Genomic DNA, 16,574 nt, shown 5'->3' on the forward strand with positions numbered 1-16,574 from the left:
CTTCCTAACTAATAATATGACTTAGAATGCATCTAGCATACAATAGACATCATATATTTTGATGAGAGTTTTTTGATGTTACCACTAATATGAAACCTATGGACAGATGTACATCTAATGTTAAAATTTGGCAAAGTCGAAACATCAAAATTGTTTTATGCAATAGGTTACTAGTATCATGCATCACTCTATTATAGATTCCTAAGTCTGATAAGTTACATGATATTTTACTCGTTTGCTAAGATACCATCAACAACAACGAAGAAGGGAAGTAAATATTATTTCAAAGAGATTTATAGGATTAATAAATCATGCAAAAGCATTCTATTTGCAAATTTACTACATGTACGTACATTACTTTTTTTTCTCTCATTATTATATGTATTTAATAATTATTTTAATAAATTACAATGGTTAAGAAGGTTGATTGTAAATATGTAATACAACTTTTTAGAATCATGTTAATTTATTTTATTGTGAAAGGTAAATAAATGATATTAAATATTAAATTCATTTATGAATCATAATCTAAGGAGTATAATCCTGATTGACAAAATAAGAGATCATGGTCCACAAAACCTTTGATGTTAACCAAAATTAGACAAGTTTTTGTCTAAAATTATCCAATATTGTTAAGGTGATTCGTTTCATGTATGTGGTTGATTATCAAATTCTCACCAATATATAATTATTCCAAATGAAAAGAAACTCTCAAACAAACGTGATACAAACCACAAGTTTTCTTGTTTCAATTCTTTTGTACAAACTAGAGTGAGAAGGGAAAAGAGACATGGAGAAACAAAGGAGTTTATCTTCTTTGTTTGTGATGATTATTTTTTTCTTACATTTTGTGATTGTAGTCACGCATGCTGCCGGTGCAACTGACCAACTTGAGTCCAAGGTGAATCGTCGCCTCCTCGAAAAAGGAATTGGAAATGCTATGCTTCAACCAAGTGACTCCAATAAACCCGGAACTCAACCTTACAAGCCAGCAAATCCTTACAATCGTGGTTGTAATCCCATTAGTCATTGTAGAATTGGATGAACAAGGGTTTTCCATTATCAAAGATTAAATAAATGTTTTAATCCAAATTTTATTGGATTAAATACCTATTAAGGATTTAAATTAATTTACCATGCATATTTATTAATGTTGTTTGGATTGTTGTTATGAAGACAAGTTTCTTCAGATAAATAAAATATACATTAACATAAAATAAAAAGTGGATACATAAGAGAGAGTATATTTTTATTTTCTGATTGCCAATGTGAAATATTATAGTCACACTTCATTTTTTTTCTTTTGGATCAAATAGAAAAAAAATTACCACGCATATAAAAGATTTTGTGTGGTATTTGAGTTTAATGCACCTTTTTCCCTCTCTTCTCTCTCTAAACATCTAAATTTTTACAATACTTAAATTAATTGTGACTTCTCCTCCTTAACCTATAAGATTATAAGAAACTCAAGTCAATTAAGACTGAAGATTATGCAATGAAATGCATTAAAAATAATATATTTATATGTTTTTAATTCATAAAAATATATACTAGTTCTTATCAACCATGATATACTTGACTGTCATAATAAATTATTTACTATGCATAATAATAACTATTTTTTAATACCTTAACTACACTTTGTAGTAAGACATGAATAAAGGTTGTATGAATAATTCAATTGTACAATATCATACTTACACATGATAAAAATTTACTACTTATCCATTAAGATTTTTATTTTTCTTAATTATATGTACAAATGATTTATATATATCTTATATCGACCAAGTTATATATTGACAATAATACAAGAATTAGATTTTTTTCAATGGTAAAGTGCTATTTTTTTATAGATAGAACCTTGCTGCCTTATTTTTTAACACAAGTTTCTTTGTCCAAATGTATCCAAAATTTTCCTTGTTAGCTATCTATATATTTGATAGAATTTTTAGTACTTATCAATATAGTATTATATAAATGTAGAAATTAACTCGATATTGTACACTTCTCCTTTGTTTTTTAAAAGCTTATAAGAATTGAGCGAACTAGAGGGAGTGAATAGTTCTGATTCACATCGATGGAAGATTTTGCACAACGGAAGATTTTAACACGCAATCGCTAACTTACTTGATTTTACTTGATTGGCTGCCTCCCAAGCTTTTTCAGTGCATGTCTCGTTGTTGTTTTATCTATCCTGTTGCAGCTTCTGTTGTTTCACATTGTTGATAGTTGATACCTTTGATAAACATTACTTGATACTTACCTGTTGACTTCCATTATGATCTGTTGCTATTCCGTGGCTACTCCTGCTATCTTGCTAGATAACAAATTGATACTTTTGTTAATTATGTCAGTTACTCTGTTGATACTAGTGTTAGATGTTGTTTGACACACGTTATCTGATCCTGATATATTTAAATCGGATTGAATCAACATTGGCTCCCCAAGAATCAAATTCACTATCTGACTAGATCTTGTGTCATGATCCCAGGGGAGCTAATAGAAAAACTATCATGGCTAGACAAATTAATGGTTATGTTTTATTTTTTAAAGTTAGATTGAACCTAGGCTAGATAAGGATAAAAGCTTGACTGACACTTGCCCAACCTAGTACTAGAGTGAGGCGAGATGATAATATGTTAAGAAAACTTGGTCTAGGTAGCCAAATAGGGTAAAGAGTACCCTACTTAGTTTGCTTACCTAAGTGGAATTAACTAACGATACCTTGCCAAACCCTAAAATAGTTAGACCAAAGTTTTTCATTAGGTTAACTAAGTATATAATTTCATGAATTAACTTTGTCTTAAAAAGTAGTTGTTGCTCCAACACCCAAGAAGGCCTTTGTGCCTCCCTACAACTTGGAAGCTAAAATCTTAAATGTATACTTATTTGATCAAAGGTCAAACTTGAAGCTGGTTTTCGGCAACAACTTATTCTAAGTGCCTCATTCCGGTCCTAAGTAACTTTATCTTTAATAGTCTTATGAGTTTTATTGGATCAAGTTTGCATTTGAGACTCAACAACCCCTCAAACTCGATTAGTTGAAGGTTGTTGAGTGCTTTGGCAATCGGGAGCACAACTGCTAAGTGGTTTAGCGTGACTATCAAGTCATGTTGAATGGTTTCGACAAAAGGATGTCGAATGGTTTTGGCACGAGGATACCAAATGAGAGTCAGGATGATGATGTCGAGTCAGACTCAGCTAATAGAACTCGAGTTTCGACTTAAGAGTTGGCAAATCTCACTCAAAATCAACATGCATAACTAGAACTCAGGATGACGAGTAAATTCAACAAAACTAGTACATAACTAACATACTGAGTGATTGTTCGTAGAACAACTCGGACTCAGTTGGCTTGCGAAGTTGGCATTGTCCACAAATTGAGTGACTCTGGTATACCAAGTAGGTACTCGGACTTAGTTAACAACGTAACTTCGGTTTGCTGTGTGGGAACGCTGGCTGAGTCATCTGAGATGTACTACCAAGTCAGGATGTTAGTCGAGTTGTTTGAGATGTACCAACTCGGATTCAACTTCGACTTCAGGAGTCTATTTTTGATCGAACTTGGGCAAACGAAGTACAGTGACGTTCGAGATGCTCGGGAGGAGTTGGTTACACTCGAACCACTCGAGATTCAGCTTCCAGAGTAAATGGTCGATTGGTCAATCAATTGAGTTATCATCAGTTGACTGGTCCAGTGTACCAATCGACTGAAGCTCCTAAAATCAAAAAAAATATTATTCTTGATTGCTTATGTGTTCTGTGTGTTAGTTCTATGCATATTTTGAATTAGAATGAGCTTGTTTTGTTACTAGTTAGTCGATTTTGTACTGACTTTATTGATTTCAATTATAGATGGCTCGGATGATATGTACTATGACTCATCATGATGTGTTGCGAAATAAGCTGAGGGAGACTATCGAGAAAATAATATATGATCCTACTAATGGAGTCAGAGAACACATTGGGAGGTTTGATAAATTATTCTGGAGACTCGAGTAATAGGATTTTTCTATCTTGAATAATTATCGGATCTGGGCTCTGGTTCAATCACTGCTGAAACACCTCAATGAAGTAATACACCATATATTAGAGTGTTATGAAGGGTGCATCATATATGTAGAGATGAAAAAAGAGCTACTTCATCATCTAGTCCATGTGGATAGTTATGGACCACCTACCCAAGAAGATCCTGAAGAAATTGAGGTGGATCCTGAAATGGATCCAAATGTGAATTCAAAGAATCAAGAAGTCGATTTGTTTGAGAATGTCCTAGCTGAGTCTAGAAAGATAGGGATTGTGTTGATTACTATTGCGCTAGTGTCTGTCCTAATGGTAACAGTAGTAACCTATCTAGTTTCTTACAATTGTTTATGTTATGTACTAACATAGAAATGTGACTATGAAAAAGTATGTAATGTGTTGACAAATTTGAAAACAGAATGTTATGTGTTAACAATATATTCATTATGAATGATTTGTTCATTTAGTTTTGAGTTCATTTAATGATTAGTTTATGTGATGGGATGTGTATAATATGATTGATTAATATTTATTAGATTAAACCATACAAATGATGAATGAAAATATAGTTATCACTTGATTTGATATACCAACTCAGATTTATATTAAGTCAATAAAAAATTATATATATATGATTTACACTAAATAACTAAATAATGAGTTTATTTATAGTATATTATGGCAACTAAAAATATCATAGTTGAATTCAATAAAGAAGATAAATTAAATGAGGACGATTACAAAATATGACATCTCAAGATACAATATGTTCTTGAGGAACAAGGAGTTTTAGAGACTGTCAATCAAGTTATGACAAAACATATTGATGATCTGGCAATACAGAACAGATGTGATATTGATGCTTATGAGGTATGGAAGAAAAAGAACTCTATTGCTAAAGGTATATTAATTAGTTCAATGGTAAATGAGCTGATTTCCCTCTACTCATGCTATCTAGGTTGCCCTTATAGAAAAGTAAAGTGGAGTAAGTCTTAGTAAGCTTTGTTAGCTGACAATTAAATTTGACAATTACAAAAATACCTGAATGTCTCCATGGCCCAATATATAAAGGAAATGGCTAATATAATTCAGAAGCTAAAGATGGTCATGACTTAACTGATGAACAACAAGTTCAGGCAGTAATCTGTTCCCTTCTTGATTCTTGGGAGACGATGAAATAGAATCTAATACACAGTAAAAGTATCAAGACTTTTGCTGATGTCTCACACCATGTTAAACTAGAGGCAGAGAGAATTGAATCCGCAAGGATTTTTGGATAAGCTTTTGTAACTGAAGGTTCTGTAGAACATCTAGATCTAAGAATAAAAAGAAATTGTTCAAGAAGGGAAAGGAAAAAGAAGTTAGTGCTACTGTTACTATGTTGGACCCAAACAAGAAGCAATTTAAAGAGAATAAACATGGAAACAAACCTAAAAGAAAATTGACTTGTTTTAACTATGGCAAGAAGGGCTACTTCGCTCGAGAATGTACTGAGCAGAAAAAGGTATATCCATGTTTATCTTCCATTCATGAGTATTATGTTGCTAGTACAATGTTGTTAACTGATTCTTATCCTTTGTGTATTATAGATTCAGGAGCAACAAACAATGTACCTCGTGAGCGAGCTACATTTATAGAGTATTGTCAGGTACTAACTGGCAACAAATGGATATATGTAGGAAACAATGTAAAGATTGAAGCCAAAGGAGTTGGCACTTGCAAACTCAACTTATGTGGTGGGCTTACCTTGCTTCTACATGATGTCCTTTATGCTCTTGAGATTAGACGGAATTTAGTTTATGTTAATTGTCTTCTTGGATTGAGATATTGTATTAACTTTTATAGTTGATGTGTGAAACTTTGAATTAACTCTGTATTAATAGGATATGATGTTTTTAACGAATGATTTTATGGTTCTTGATGTAGAACCAAATACTGATTATGCAATTGATGGTTGTTTTTAAAATATTATTCTTACTAGTGATATTGATATTATTGATGAAGTTTGGCATGCTAGATTAGGGCATATTAGACAAGAACAAATGAATACATTAGCTAAAGAGGGCCTACTAGGCATTCATGCTAAGATAAACTTATCTATGTATGAACATTGTCTAGTTGGAAAAATCAACTAGGATACCATTTGATAAAGCTATTAAAGCATAATTACCATTGTAATTAATTCATTCGGATATTTGCGATCCGATGAATGTGAAAACTAGATATGGAGCTTCCTATTTCATTACATTTATCGATGGCTTCACACGTTTTGGTCATGTGTATTTGATTTCTCATTAATATGAAGCATTAGATTGCTTCAGACGTTATATGAATAGATTAGCTAAAGAGGGTCTACTAAGCACTCATGCTAAAATAAACTTATCTATGTATGAGCACTGTCTTGTTGGAAAATCAACTAGGAAACTATTTGATAAAGTTATTAGAGCTTAATCACCATTGCAATTAATTCATTCGAATATTTGTAGTCCGATGAATATGAAAGTTAGACATGAAGCTTCTTATTTCATTACATTATTGATGACATCATTTGTTTTGATCATGTGTATTTGCTTTCTCATTAATGTGAAGCATTAGATTGATTCAAACATTATATGAATGAAGTTGAGAATCAATTTGGTCGTAAGGTTAAAACCACATGCACTGACCGTAGAGGTTAATATTTGACTGATCAATTCAAGACGGTATGTAATGATAAAGGGATTATTGGACAACTAATGATCCTAGGAACTCCACAATAAAATGGAATTGCTGAAAGAAGACATTGAACTCTTCTAGATATGATTAGGTTTATGATGGCTCAAATTAATTTGTCAATTTCCTATTGGGGAGATGCATTATTAACAGCAACCTATATACTTAACTGAGTATCTTCTAAATATATTCCCTCTACCCTATATGAACATTGGATAGGAAGAAAACTAGATTTGAGTAATCTGAAATCTTGGGGTTAGCTACTTATGTTCATGATCATGCTTATAAATATGGAAAACTAAGACCTAGGGGTATGAAGTGCATCTTTATAAGGTATTCTGAAACTTCCAAACGTTATATTTTCATTGGTGAGTAACAAGATGGAACCATTTCCAAATTAGAATCGAGAGATATAACTTTTCTTAAAACTAAGTTCCCAACAAAAGGCGACGTTGATAAACTATTCTACTTTTTGAAGAGGATGATCCTTTGTCAACAATAGAGGTATCACAAGAGATGCTTGAAGCTAGTCAACCTATAGGAAGTGATTTGTTAATTAATGAGATGATTTCTCAACAGTTTAATCTATTAAGTATTCGTAAGATTATTCTCGAAAAGGTTTGATATTGAGAATGAGGCATAAATAATTCTCTCAGTTGACGATGAAGATCCTTAAATTATTGTGGAAATATTGAGATACCCAATTAGAGAAAAATAAAAAGTTGCAATGGATGAAGAAATGGAGTCAATGAAAAAGAATCAAGTTTGAAAATTAGTCAATCTTCCTCCATGCCAAAGGGCTATTAGGAATAAGTGAATTCTCAAAATTAAGAGGAAAGTAGATGGATCGATTAATAGATGCAAAGCTTGTCTAGTTGTAAAAGGATATACCCAACAAGAGAGTATTGATTTTGAAGAGATATTTTCTCCTATTACAAAATTTATATTAATATAGGTTATTTTAGCTATTGTAATAAATTTTGATTTGGAATTATATCAGATGAATATAAAAATAATTTTTTCTTAATGGTGAGCTTAATGAGGAAATCTATATGGCACGGCTAGAAGGTTATATTGCTGAAGACCAAAAGAATAAAGTATGTAGACTTAAAAAGTCTATATATGGTCTAAAGTAAGCGTCAAGACAATAGATCATAAAATTTAATGAAGTCATTTTATCTTATGATTTCGAAATGATCAATGAAAATCATTGTATTTTCTTGAGAAAGAAAGAATAAAAGTTTATCATTTTATCATTATATGTTGATGATATATTAGTAATTGAAAATAACATAAAGTTTGTGATAGAAGTCAAAACATGACTTCCATCATAATTTGATATAATAGATATAGGAAAAGCTAAGTACATCTTAAGAGTAAAGATCATAGGAGATTGATTAAAAGGACTTTTGAATTTGTCTCAAGAGGCTTATATCACTAAAATGCTACACCATTTCAGCATATCAAATCGTAACATTGAACAGATATCTATAGCAAAAGTTATTGTTCTGAGCAAGAGTATGTGTCCCAAGACTCTAAAAGAAATAGCCGAGATGAAGAAAAAATTACATGTCAATGTCATTGATAGTTTAATGTTTACTATGTTGTGTCTGTACTAATATCAATTATGTTGTTGGTTTGATTAGTTGTTTTCAATCAAACATAGGATCGAGACACTAGAAAACGGTTAAGAGAATATTCAGATATCTTAAAGGGGCAACATATTATTATCTCTATTTTCAATGATCTAATATGAGCTTAAAAGGCTACATAAATGCAAATTGGGTAGGGGACCTTAATGATATAGAATTCACATCTGATTATACCTTCTTGCTGAATGGTGACGTCATCTCATGGAACAGCAAAAAATACACTTGTGTAGTGTTGTCGACAATGGAAGCTAAGTATATGACTTATTTAATGGTTATGTAAGAAGTCATCTAGTTAAAAAGGTTCCTAAAACATTTGAAGATTACTAAGAACGGTGAGAGTCCTGTTAAGTGTATTGTAACAATCAAGCTGCTATAGCTTTTTCTAAGGATCTCAAATATCACAGCAAGGACAAGCACATAGCTATAAAGTATAACTTTGTAAGGAATCTAATTGTTAAAAAAAATAATTCTTGAGTATATATCTATACGTGTTATGTTTGCAAATCCTTTCACTAAGATATTGACTAAAGAGTCATTTCAAGAACATATGAAGTCTTTGAGACTTCGTAGAATATAACATGTTGTACGATAATTAAATAATGTAAGATGATTGTTTATAAAATGTCCAGATCTATTCAGTCTATATGTCTTTGTTACACTTAAATAAAGTCTCGATGAATATGTTGGTAGGTTGAGATTGACCCTCTCACATGGACAATCATCTCTATTTGTTAAGTATAAATAGAGGTAAGACTATTACTTATGAGACATCTAATAAATCTATGAATGAAGATATACTTGTAAATTAGAGTCGTCTTGATAGTTGTATCAAAATGATATCATTTGTGAATTAATAATGATTGGAGTAAACACCATTTACTATATCTGCAAGAAGTTAGATTATAATTCATGAATTGAATTCAAGATTAGACATTATGAATGTCTAGATTGAAATTTATATGACGTTTGAAAATAACATGCGCTCTTTATTAGTAAAAAGAATAACATCATAACATGTGATTCTTACCACATGTGTTATAGAGACAATAAAGGTAGTAGGAGAATGAATCCCTACTTCTCTACTATATGAGATCCTTGAGATTATAAGTTAATCTCAGTTTTACCCTAAGTGACTATTTAGCTATTTACATGAAATTTTAATTAGAGATTGCTAGTTTAACATGTATCCTATTAACTATAGATGATTCGGTTTATAGAACATGACTAGGAAAGCGACTAATTAACATGAATAGATTCTAGCTAAAAAAGAAGATTGAAATAGATTTACATCTTTAACATTTATTCAATAGTCGGCTAATTATATTTTTTGTTAAATACCTAAAATGTGATTGTGAATAATTATATTGATCGAAGATATTGAATATACTCTCGATATAATAGTGATTATGAAGGATTAGAGATATTCATATTAATGTAAATAATTTAATCTAAGGTAAATGCAAGATGTTAATGTCTCCAATTTATTTGAAAGAACGGATATGCAAGGTGTAATAACTTTCTTAGCATTAATCGCTCAGAATGTTTGCTGTCGTATGAATTATTTTTTCTTATATATGAATTGGACGTTCTATTTAGTCTTTGTGACTAATTGGTCTTCATGGCTTAACTTAGATGAGTGAGAGATGTTGGTAGTGGGAGATGTGGGCAGTTACCAAAATTATCCACTTACCCCATGACTTATCCCAATAATCTCTCTTCTATTAAAAGAATGCATCCAAGTGAAGCGAGATGATGAAGGCTAAGATTTCCGCGAAAAAAGAACATCTAATATCGAGAGGAATTTTGTTCGTGTAATCTGGAGGGTTGTTCGATTTCGTAATGTCCTTCAAACGACAAGCATGAGGATCATCTGTTGGACACGAAAAGTAAGATCAAGTTTGTAAGACATCAATCACTGTAAGTGTTTAATTATTTTTTATAATATACAAATATTCGTTCATACATATCGATCTATCTACAAGGTCATATTATGCATCATGCCATTATATATTCCTACCTTGATAAGTTGCACATCTTTTACTCATATATTGTGACAAAATAAAAAAAAAGTGAGACCAACTCAATGCTTGTATGGATGGTGATGAGATTGTTAAGAACACATCAGCAAAAATGAAAGGAAGTAAACATTATTTCATGAAGTCTCATAGGATTGATTTTATGGAGTCTCTTATCATAGGATTAATAAATCATGCAATAGTACCTATTTGTAAGTTTACTACATATACATTGTTTTCTATTTTCATAATTGTATGAATTCAAAAATATTTTCATAACTATAGTTTACTAACTATAGTTTTAAGTTGATTGTAAATATGTAACATAATAAGTTGTTAGTAACTAGCCCTTTGGTGTGATAAAACTTTGTTAAGTTATTTTAATACACTACAACAAATATAACTTTCCGCAGCGCGTCATCAACGGCGCACAATTAAAGTGTGCTGTTAATAATAGCTTTTACAGCGCGCCTAATTAAGTGCGCTGCGAAAAATATTTCATATTTTACAATTAACAGCGCATAAATAATAGTGCGCTGTAAATATTATTTTTTACAGCGTACAAAAATTATATGCTGTTAAAAGGCTATTAAAAAAATATTATTAATAGCGCGTATTAATGTACGCTGTTAAAAGTCTGAAAAAACTTAATATTGACAGCGCGTAAAGGTATTTCGCTGTTAAAAAAAAATCTGACCCCCTTTTTCCTCTGCTCGCTCGCGGCCGCGGACGTATTTTCGCCCCTCCTCCCGCTCGCAGCTTTTCCTCCCGCTCGCAGTCGCGAAACCCTTCTCCTCCCGGCTCCCGCTCGCGAATCGGCGCTCCTCTCCACCGGCTCAGGCGACTCGGCAACCTCCCGCTCTCGAACCCTTCTCCTCCCGCTCGCGAACCCTTCTCCTCCCGCTCGCGAATCGGCAACCTCTCCACCGTCGCGAGGCGAATCGGCGTTCCTTCTCCTCCCGCTCGCGACCCGCGACTCTTCTCCTCTCGCTCGCAGTCGCGAATCCCTTCTCCTCCCGCTCGCGAATCGGCGTTCCTCTCCACCGGCTCAGGCGAATCGGCAACCTCTCCTCCTGCTCGCGAATCCCTTCTCCTCCCGCGTGGGAATCGGCAACCTCACCTCCCGTTCTTCTCCACCGTCGCCAGCGGAATCACAGCAGGTATTCTGCTTTTAGGGTTTTAAGTTGAGAAATTAGTGTTTAAGGTTGCATGCTGATCATGTTTTTGTTGTACATTAGAAAGCAACAAACATGAAGGCAAATGACAAGTATGTTTTTGTCATGCCCTTCTTCCTATTCGGCGTTGGCGTTTCGGTCGCTTTGGTCTTTAAGGTGCGCAAGGGGGGATTACCATTTTTTATGCTCTAATTCACTGCTTCTTTATAAGTCCCTGCGGTTCCTACCTACTTAGTCGGGTGTTTGTTAATTCCTCCTAGTTTTACTTGCCTGATTGCCCCGTTCAACTTTTCTCGGTGTCAATTGTTGTCTCATGCATTTGCTGGACTATTATAATTGTTTTGATTCTCTCCAAAGAGTTACTAATCAGTGCTAAGGATGTAAGCAGAGAACTCCAAGCAAGGTGGCTGCCACGAAGAAAGTTCTGTTGAGGACGACTAATCTCTTCCTCTTGGGTTTCCTGCTGCAGGGTGCATCAAACTTCCTAATCTGACTATCAGTTTACCATGCACATTCTTCATCCTATATTGCATTTGCACGTTACTGCTTACCGCGCACGTAGTTACATTTCTGTAGCAGTCCTTTTAGTTTTGCCCAAGTTGTAGCATCTCTGTTTCCTCCTTCCTATTCATGTAGCAACTACTCATATATGCTTCTTTGTAATTTTTTTTTCTTATTCACATGCTTTTGATTTAAGGTGGATATTTCCATGGCCGTAATAATTTGACATATGGAGTCGACTTAGATCGAATACGCTGGTTGGGCATATTGCAGGTAAATACAGAGAAAGGCATTGTGGTTACAGTAAGTTTCAGATTGCTTATGCTTGTGTCTAATAGTTTTTTTTTCGAACATTTTTTTTGTTATTTGAGTTACAAAAGTTGTATGATTTAGTTAGATATTATTGGAATATGGTATAAATGTTTAAGATATTTTGTTTTATTTAGTTTTTTAACCTTTCTTTTTCAAACATATGTATGTGTTGCTAACATGTGAAATTTTCTATCAAAGGTGATTATGCTAGTTTTGCCAATACAGTTACTTCCTTAAAAAATCAATTACCACGATTAAAAAATATCCACAAAGATATTGTTCATTGCAGTTTTTTTCTGGAAATAATACAGTTCCCACCTTCATCCTGTAATAGTTCTAGATTCTAGAGGTTAAATTGGTTAAGCTGAGTTGGGAATATGCTGTAATAGTTCCTTAAAGTTTGTTAAAGATCCATAGCATTTTTTTTTCAAATTTATCTGTGTGCTTTAACCTTGTTGAGAATATGCTGAGCCAATGTATTTGATTAAAAGAAAGATTGTTCTTAATGCTTTCCTTTGCACAAACTGGAAGTGAAATTCACATTTGAGAACACCCTTTGACGTTCTTATAGTAGGCAGTTGAGATGATATACTACTTTCTACATTAGTGGTTAATTGTTAGCATTTTGTGTCAAATTTTACATTTTTGTTGCATGCAAACTTTCTGATTTTGTTTTTTTTAAAAATTTTTTAGAGGATATCTATTGCATATCTCTTAGCAGCATTGTGTGAGGTCTGGCTGGTTAGCGACGTTTCTGTGGATTCCACAGTGTCATATGTGAAGAAATATTACATAGAATGGTCAGTTATTTGTAGTCCTTTTATAGTACTTAACATTTGTATTCTGAGACATTTTGGATGCTTAGTAACGTAGAATGGACAGTGTCATATGTGAAGAAATATTACATAGAATGGACAGTGTTAGCAACTCTTGAGTAAGTTTATATTTTTTGCACGAACAATGTTTTCTTCACAAAATCAACTGCTGCAGGGATTAGGTAGCTAAGATTTGTACACGTACATGAAGGCAAATGACAAGTATGTGTACATGCCATCATCATCATGTTTTCAGATTGGAATGCTCTAATTAGTGTCACTTTACAAATCAGACAAAACACATGCATGTAGCTATACTTATTGGGTCATTTACTTGCTTTCCATACTTGCTTTTTTATATCAGTTGGAAAATTTATCTGATATTGGGTCATTTACTTGCTTTCCATACTTGCTTTTTTATATCAGTTGGAAAATTTATCTGATATTGGTTTGTAAAATTAGGTTGGTAGTGGTGGCATTGGTAGCGGTATTGGAAATTCTATTGGTGGTGATAGCAATGTTGCACCTCAGGTAACTATCTTACTACAATATTATACTCCTATTTTATTATTTATAACATGCTTTATTATAAAAATTTGTTTAATCATTAATTATTTTTTATTGTTATACAGTCAAAACTAAAGAATGTGATTGCTGGAAATATCAATGTTAATGCTAGATGTAAGCTGCTTCATTGGTCTGTTGATGGAGCTGTTGCAGAAGGTCGAATTGCATCCACGGATCCAAAAGCAAAAGTCTTGGTGGATCTTATTGGAAAGTTTGGATTGATAGAGTTTTCGTCGAGAAGGTGGAGCTAATTCGACCAAACGAAGAGATGTTTTTCCTTGAGGATGCAATAGGAAGCACAGTCGCTTGGGCATCAATGTTTATAGTTTTGTCTGACTGATATAGAGACTATTGATTTGATCTTATACTTTTTGTAGTAAAGATGAATTTTTGTTACTCTGATATATATTATAATTGTTTGAGCTCTCATTTTATAATTGTGAATGTGATATTGTATGTAGTATTTGTCTGTTGGATTATAAATGTTAGAGATATGATTTTATAATTATTTGTATTTTTATTATATTTGTGTATATAGAAATATTTAGTAGCCTGCAAAAAATGCGTATGCATTTTTCCGCAGCGCGCGAGCACATGCTGCAGATGCACTTTTTCGCAGCTTGCATCGGCGCGCTGCGAATGTACTTTTCCGCAGCTTGCACCCACGCGCTGTTGAAAAGCGCAACCGCAGCGTGCGCCTGTGCGCTGTGGAAAAGTGCATCCGCAGCGCGCGGGTGCGAGCTGCGGAAAAGAGCATCCGCAGCGCGCAGGCGCGCGCTGCGAAAAGTGCTTGACTTTCAACAGCTTGGAGTTATGCAGCATGCAAGGTGCGCTGCGGATAGACTTTTTGTGCGCTGCGAAAAGTCATATTTGTTGTAGTGAAAGGAGGTTGTCTAGTTTGTTTGTGATAATTATTATTTTCTTACATTTTGTGATTGTAGTCACTCATGCTGCTACAACAAACCAATTTGAGTCCAAGGTTAATCATCGCTTCCTCAAACTTGGATTTGGAAATGGCGTCCTTCAACCACTTGACCCCAATAAACTCGAAACTCATCCTTACAATTGTGGTTGTAATCCCATTAATCATTGCAGAATTGGATAAATAAGATTTTTCATCGTTTATAAATCAAATAAGTGCTTTAATCCATTTTTTATAATGGATTAATATACCTGTTAATGATTTAAACAAATTTGTCATTCACTTTTATTGATGTTGATTGGATTATTGTGTTAAATTTATTGTGTTTTAGATAAACAAACATATGTATAGGCATAAACTAAAGTGAGTGCATATGCAAGGGCAAACTGTGCTATCTTGTTGTTAATGTGGATTATTAGTCACTCCTATGTTTTCTCTCTTGGAACAAATGAAAAAAAGATCACATACACATGTACAAAAGAGCACTGTTTTTTATTCATATTTTCCAAAGAGCCCCCCTCTTTCAAAACTTATCAAAATAATACCCTACCCATAATTTGATACCATAAATACCCTTATACACTCTAACTTATAGTTGTTTTGTGCAAAGTAACTCCTAGGATTATCAAACCGTAGTTCATATTTCTACGGTTAGACTAATAAAAAAACAAAAGGGCATTTTGGATATGAAATAAAAGTTTGGGTGCCCTTTTAATAAATTTTGAAAGAGGGGCATTTTTTTGATGATATGGATAAAAAAAAGGAAGGGGAGCCTTGGCGCAACGGTAAGGTTGCTGCCATGTGACCTAGAGGTCACGGGTTCAAATCCTAAACAGCCTCTTGCCAAAGGTAAGGTAAGGCTGCGTACAATGGATCCTTTCCCCGGACCCTGCATGGCTGGAGCTTCGTGCACCGGGTTGCCCTTTTTTTATGGATAAAAAAAGAGCACCCTTGATTTTCTAACAAAATTGTATAGGGTAGTGTGGCTCTAATACACCCTTTCCCTCTCTTTATCTCTTCAAACATCTAAATTTTTTACATTACTTAAAACTAACTGTAACTTCTTATCCCTAAGCTACTAGCTTGCAAGACAGTCAAGACAATTATAAAACAAGATTACACAATGAAAGGTCTTGAAAATAATGATATTTATATGTAGTTTATTCATCAATAATACTAGTTCTACTCACCAAGAATACTATATGAGATTCTCCTAACAAATTGTTCAGATATCTTATATTGATCATGTTATATATTGAAAACATTAAAAGAATTAGACTTTTTAATAGTAAAGGTATTTTTTCTACAACTACACTATAAATAATTTTATTGTGCAAATAATTCAAAATTGCCCCTATCATCTTCTGCAAAGGTGGATCCGCCACCTTAGCGGCCCCACACGGTCGGCCCCACGACCATCTATGAGGAGGTAAATCGAGAAAGTGCAGTTGGTTACGACGCAGGAGGGCCCTATCATCTATTCTATATATATATATATGTGATGCAATTGTTGGATCTTATTTGATCCTAAGAAAATATGATGTTGAGCTGGTTGCTAGTGTGGAGGGTGAGATGGGTTCCAGGTCAACCGAATGTACATAGCTGATTGCAAGACCAGTACTAAGGTAGAGGAATGATCTGAACTGCACACATAAAGGAAACATCAGATCGTGTTTTTGAGGTTGTCTCTGATAAGGCCCTTCCAATAGTTAAATCATTACATGTAGTGAAAAAGGAGAAAGTAGAAGAATGGATAGAATTCAAAAAATCTAGAGTATAAAGGGTTCACATACCTTAGTATTTATAAGAGAAATCTCTATGAAAATTTGCACACAACAATCTCCCAAGAAATTTAAAATTGTTGTTTGTTGTAACTG

General features: G+C 33.4%; 1 long non-coding RNA gene across 1 annotated transcript; it reads left to right on the forward strand.

Annotated features, from left to right (window-relative positions):
- Positions 1–11,678: 11,678 nt before the first annotated feature.
- Positions 11,679–13,194, forward strand: LOC141828909 (uncharacterized). The gene is made up of 3 exons (XR_012601857.1): positions 11,679–11,736; positions 11,969–12,354; positions 13,087–13,194. It is a non-coding gene; the product is annotated as an uncharacterized LOC141828909 (long non-coding RNA).
- Positions 13,195–16,574: the final 3,380 nt, after the last annotated feature.

Source organism: Curcuma longa, chromosome 5 (genome assembly GCF_044706935.1).
Source record: "Curcuma longa cultivar G26 ecotype Majalengka, Jawa Barat chromosome 5, ITB_CL_G26_1.1, whole genome shotgun sequence".
In the NCBI taxonomy this organism is placed as follows: domain Eukaryota; kingdom Viridiplantae; phylum Streptophyta; class Magnoliopsida; order Zingiberales; family Zingiberaceae; genus Curcuma; species Curcuma longa.